We start from the raw sequence: 7,025 nt of genomic DNA on the forward strand, positions 1-7,025 counted from the left end.
TGGTATGGTATGGGTGGTAATTATGATTATCTGTTGTATTTCCTCAACATTATTAAAATCTTTTCCTCGTGTCTGATTCAACGACTCAGATCTTTGCAGAGATATTGAAAATTATTCTTTATAGATATAAGTAAAGTGTAATTCAGTCCTTTGGTGATATTCAATGTTAGAAGTATTTGTACTTTACTTAAACAAGAAAAAAACACCTTAGAAAGCTAAAATAGAATAAAAAGATAAGCTGCCATTTACGTAATATTGTGCGGTTGTGAAAAAAAAAATCCTATGAAAGTGACTGGTTAACTAACATCTTCAGAAAATCAAAATCTATTGCTGACGGAAACATTTTAGCAAGTAGACAAAACTGTACTAACTATCAAGATATTGATTTCTTCATGCGTGAGGGAGGTATCATACAAGTGCATGATGAATTATCTTTGATTATAGAAATTTGGAACATAAATGATCATTAAAGTTCAAAAGATACGAATCTAAATTCGAAACATGCATGAGTGAAACGTGAAGGTGTATTTGGCTGTTACAGCCATTCCATTCGTCAACGAGCATCAATAAAGAAATAAATCTGCCACTTTTTTTATCATTTAATCCACCTTGTTATAGTGGATTTGATCATGTCGGTCCACCGCATTCGCACCTCGCGTTCATGTCAAGTCTCGTCTGCGTTTCAGTCTCGTTAATGGATGGAACTGTTGCATATCTTTAATCTGATATCAACGTAAAATTTTTGCTTTTTTCAACACCGATATTCATGAATATTCTACTGCCAAACAAACAGATAATAAAAAACGATTGGGAAATATGAATCACCTCGTAATTCCATTTAGGAAAGTGTCCTCACTCTTCGACTTGTACCCGACAGCTTTCCTAGACTTGTGTAGTGTCATCGCCATATAAGAACAGCAGGCATACCAGTGCACAACATGACAGAGGAGCATATTTCAAAGATCTTGGTCGTGTGTTTCAAAACTAAATCACAAATGTAAAGATATCACTTGTTTTTACTCTACTCCGACTTGCAGAAGACTTTTAAGTTCCAGGTGAAATAATATAAGATGAAAGCTTATAGTGCCGTTACTTTAATTTGTAATTGGGTTATAAATTGGATTTCATAGAAACAACAGCAAGTGTTAGGGAGTAGCGAAAAGATCCTAATTCTACAGCTAACTTGTGTTCAAAAAGTCATAGTCCTTTGTCTTAATTTTCTCGTAATATATATATATATATATATATATATATATATATATATATATATATATATATATATATATATATATATATATATATATATATATATATATTTATTTATTTATTTATTTATTTATTTATTCATTTTTACTTTACTTTGTCGCTGTTTCCCGCGTTAGCAAGGTAGCGCAAGGAAACAGACGAAAGAATGGCCCAACCCACCGACATACACATGTATATACATACACGTCCACACACGCAAATATACATACCTATACATCTCAACGTATACATATATATATACACACACAGAGACATATATACGCATGTACATAATTCATACTGTCTGCCTTTATTCATTCTCATCGCCACCCCGCCACACATGAAATAACAGCCCCCTTCCCCCGCATGTGCGCGATGTAGCGCTAGGAAAAGACAACAAAGGCCACATTCGTTCACACTCAGTCAATAGGTATCATGAAATAACGCACCGAAAACACAGCTCCCTTTCCACATCCAGGCTCCACAGAACTTTCCATGGTTTACCTCAGACGCTTCACATGCCCTGGTTCAATCCATTGACAGCACGTCGAGCCCCGTATACCACATCGTTCCAATTCACTCTTTTCCATGCACGCCTTTCACCTTCCTGCATGTTTAGGCCCCGATCACTCAAAATCTTTTTCACTCCATCTTTCCATCTCCAATTTGGTCTCCCACTTCTCGTTCCCTCCACCTCTGACACATACATCCTCTTGGTCAATCTTTCCTCACTCATTCTCTCCATGTGACCAAACCATTTCAAAATACCCTCTTCTGCTCTCTCAACCACACTTTTCTTATTACCACACATCTCTCTTACCCTTTCATTACTTACTCGATCAAACCACCTCACACAATATATTGTCCTCAAACATCTCATTTCCAGCAATTCCACCCTCCTCCTCACAACTCTATCTATAGCCCACGCCTCGCAACCATATAACATTGCTGGAACCACTATTCCTTCAAACATACCCAATTTTGCTTTCCGCGATAATGTTCTCGACTTCCACACATTCTTCAACGCTACCAGAACTTTCGCGCCCTCCGCCACCCTATGATTCACTTCCGCTTCCATGGTTCCATCCGCTGCCAAATCCACTCCCAGATATCTAAAACACTTCACTTCCTCCACTTTTTCTCCATTCAAACTTACCTCCCAATTGACTTGTCCCTCAACTCTACTGTACCTAATAACCTTGCTCTTATTCACATTTACTCTCAGCTTTCTTCTTTCACACACTTTACCAAACTCAGTCACCAGCTTCCGCAGTTTCTCACACGAATCAGACACCAGCGCTGTATATATATATATATATATATATATATATATATATATATATATATATATATATATATATAGATAGATAGATAGATAGATAGATAGATAGATAGATAGATAGAGAGATAGATAGATAACTTGGAATCTTCCCTAGCTACAAACTCTAAATTTACGCATTACACAAAACTACAAAATGTGAAGATAACTGGAATAGATTGCAGAAGTACTCAATAAGGTGCTAGAAGGGGCAGGTGAAACGTAGACTAATGTACATTAAAACAAAATAAGAGAAGCTTGGAAAAGCTTTGTCAGAGGTTCACAGAAAAACGGGTGTAAGATCTATTATCAAAAACTTTCTGAGACCTACTGTGGTTACATCTATCTGACTATCTATCTATTCATCTATCTATCTATCATCTCTCTCTCTCTCTCTCTCTCTCTCTCTCTCTCTCTCTCTCTCTCTCTCTCTCTCTCTCTCTCTCTATACATATATATATATATATATATATATATATATATATATATATATATATATATATATATATAGTGGATCATAGGGTGGGGGAGGGGACGAAAATCCTGGGAGCCTTGAAGAATGTGTGGAAGTCGAGAACATTATCTCGGAAAGCAAAAATGGGTATGTTTGAAGGAATAGTGGTTCCAACAATGTTGTATGGTTGCGAGGCGTGGGCTATGGATAGAGTTGTGCGCAGGAGGATGGATGTGCTGGAAATGAGATGTTTGAGGACAATGTGTGGTGTGAGGTGGTTTGATCGAGTAAGTAACGTAAGGGTAAGAGAGATGTGTGGAAATAAAAAGAGCGTGGTTGAGAGAGCAGAAGAGGGTGTTTTGAAATGGTTTGGGAACATGGAGAGAATGAGTGAAGAAAGATTGACCAAGAGGATATATGTGTCGGAGGTGGAGGGAACGAGGAGAAGAGGGAGACCAAATTGGAGGTGGAAAGATGGAGTGAAAAAGATTTTGTGTGATCGGGGCCTGAACATGCAGGAGGGTGAAAGGAGGGCAAGGAATAGAGTGAATTGGAGCGATGTGGTATACCGGGGTTGACGTGCTGTCAGTGGATTGAATCAAGGCATGTGAAGCGTCTGGGGTAAACCATGGAAAGCTGTGTAGGTATGTATATTTGCGTGTGTGGACGTATGTATATACATGTGTATGGGGGTGGGTTGGGCCATTTCTTTCGTCTGTCTCCTTGCGCTACCTCGCAAACGCGGGAGACAGCGACAAAGAAAAAAAAAAAAAAAAAAAATATATATATATATATATATATATATTTTTTTTTTTTTTTTTTTTTTTTTTTTTTTATACTTTGTCGCTGTCTCCCGCGTTTGCGAGGTAGCGCAAGGAAACAGACGAAAGAAATGGCCCAACCCCCCCCCCCCATACACATGTACATACACACGTCCAGACACGCAAATATACATACCTACACAGCTTTCCATGGTTTACCCCAGACGCCTCACACGCCTTGCTTCAATCCACTGACAGCACGTCAACCCCTGTACACCACATGACTCCAATTCACTCTATCTCTCGCCCTCCTCCCACCCTCCTGCATGTTCAGGCCCCGATCACACAAAATCCCCTTCACTCCATCCCTCCACCTCCAATTTGGTCTCCCTCTTCTCCTCGTTCCCTCCACCTCCGACACACACATCCTCCTGGTCAATCTCTCCTCACTCATTCTCTCCATGTGCCCAAACCATTTCAAAACACCCTCTTCTGCTCTCTCGACCACGCTCTCCCCACTTCCACACATCTCTCTTACCCTCACGTTACTTACTCGACCAAACCACCTCACACCACACATTGTCCTCAAACATCTCATTTCCAGCACATCCATCCTCCTGCGCACATCTCTATCCATAGCCCACGCCTCGCAACCATACAGCATTGTTGGAACCACCATTCCCTCAAACATACCCATTTTTGCTTTCCGAGATAATGTTCTCGACTTCCACACATTTTTCAAGGCTCCCAAAATTTTCGCCCCCTCCCCCACCCTATGATCCACTTCCGCTTCCATGGTTCCATCCGCTGACAGATCCACTCCCAGATATCTAAAACACTTCACTTCCTCCAGTCTTTCTCCATTCAAACTCACCTCCCAATTGACTTGACCCTCACCCCTACTGTACCTAATAACCTTGCTCTTATTCACATTTACTCTCAACTTTCTTCTTCCACACACTTTACCAAACTCAGTCACCAGCTTCTGCAGTTTCTCACATGAATCAGCCACCAGCGCTGTATCATCAGCGAACAACAATTGACTCACTTCCCAAGCTCTCTCATCCCCAACAGACTTCATACTTGCCCCTCTTTCCAGGACTCTTGCATTTACCTCCTTTACAACCCCATCCATAAACAAATTAAACAACCATGGAGACATCACACACCCCTGCCGCAAACCTACATTCACTGAGAACCAATCACTTTCCTCTCTTCCTACACGTACACATGCCTTACATCCTCGATAAAAACTTTTCACTGCTTCTAACAACTTGCCTCCCACACCATATATTCTTAATACCTTCCACAGAGCATCTCTATCAACTCTATCATATGCCTTCTCCAGATCCATAAATGCTACATACAAATCCACTTGCTTTTCTAAGTATTTCTCACATACATTCTTCAAAGCAAACACCTGATCCACACATCCTCCACCACTTCTGAAACCGCACATATATATATATATATATATATATATATATATATATATAAATATATATATATATATATATATATTTATATATATATATATATATATATATATATATATATATATATATATATATATATATATATATATATATATATATATATATATATATATATATATATATATATATATATATATATATGTATGTATATATATATGTATATATATATATATATATATATATATATATATATATATATATTTATATGTATATATGTGTGTGTGTGTGTGTGTGTGTGTGTTTCTTTCTTTTATTATACTTTGTTCCTGTCTCCCGCGTTAGCGACGAAAGAATGGCCCAACCCACCCACATACACATGTATATACATACACGTCCACATACGCACATATACATACCTATACATTTTAACGTATACATATATATACATTCACAGACATATACATATATACACATGTACAGAATTCATAGTTGCTACCTTTATTCATTACTGTCGCCACTCCCCACACACGAAATGACACCTCCCTCTCCCCGCACGCGCTCATGTATAATGCACCGAAACCACAGCTCCCTTTCCACAACTAGGCCCCACAAAACTTTCCATGGTTTACCCGAGACGCTTCACATGCCCTGAACCAATCCATTGACAGCATGTCGACCCCGGTTTTCAAATCGTTCCAATAAACTCTATTCCTTGCACGCCTTTCACCCTCCTGCATGTTCAGGCCCAATCACACAAAATCTTTTCACTCCATCCTTCCACCTCCAATTTGGTCTCCCACTTCTCCTCCTTCCCTCCACCTCTGACACATATATCCTCTTTGTCAATCTTTCCTCACTCATTCTCTCCATGTGACCAAACCACTTCAATACACCCTTTTCTACTCTCTCAACCGCACCCTTTTTATTACAACACATCTCTCTTAACCTTCCATTACTTACTCGATGAAACCACCTCACACCACAAATTGTCCTCAAACATCTCATTTCCATCACATTCACTCTCCTCCGCACAACCCTATCTATAGCCTACGCCTCAACGATAACATTGTTGTAACCACTACTCTTTTGAATATATATATATATATATATATATATATATATATACATATATATATATATATATATATATATATATATATATATATATATATATATATATATTTATATATATATATATATATATATATATATATATATATATATATATATATATATATATATATATATATATATATATATATATATATATATATATATATATATCCCCACCCATTAGAAAGTTAAAATACAAGGAGGGGAGGGTTTCCAGCCGTCCCCTTTAGTCGCCATCTACGACACGTGAGGAATGCGCGGGAAGTATTCTTTCTCCCCTATCCCCTCAAAAGATTTTGAGTGATAGGGGCCTGAACATACAGGAGGATGAAAGGGGTGCCAGAAAGAGAGTGAATTGGAACGATGTGGTATACCGGGGTCGACGTGCTGTCAATGGATTGAACCAGGGCATGTGAAGCGTCTGGGGTAAACCATGGAAAGTTATGTGGGGCCTGGATGTGGAAAGGGAGCTGTGGTTTCGGTGCATTATTACATGACAGTTAGAGACTGAGTGTGAACGAATGTGGCCTTTTTTTTTTTCCTAGCGATACCTCGCACACATGTGGGGGGAGGGGTTTGTTATTTCGTGTGTGGCGGGGTGGCGATGGGAATGAATAAAGGCAGAGAGTATGAATTATGTACATGTGTATATATGTCCTCTGTGTGTATATATATGCATACGTTGAGATGTATAGGTA

Source organism: Panulirus ornatus, chromosome 63 (assembly GCF_036320965.1).
Source record: "Panulirus ornatus isolate Po-2019 chromosome 63, ASM3632096v1, whole genome shotgun sequence".
In the NCBI taxonomy this organism is placed as follows: domain Eukaryota; kingdom Metazoa; phylum Arthropoda; class Malacostraca; order Decapoda; family Palinuridae; genus Panulirus; species Panulirus ornatus.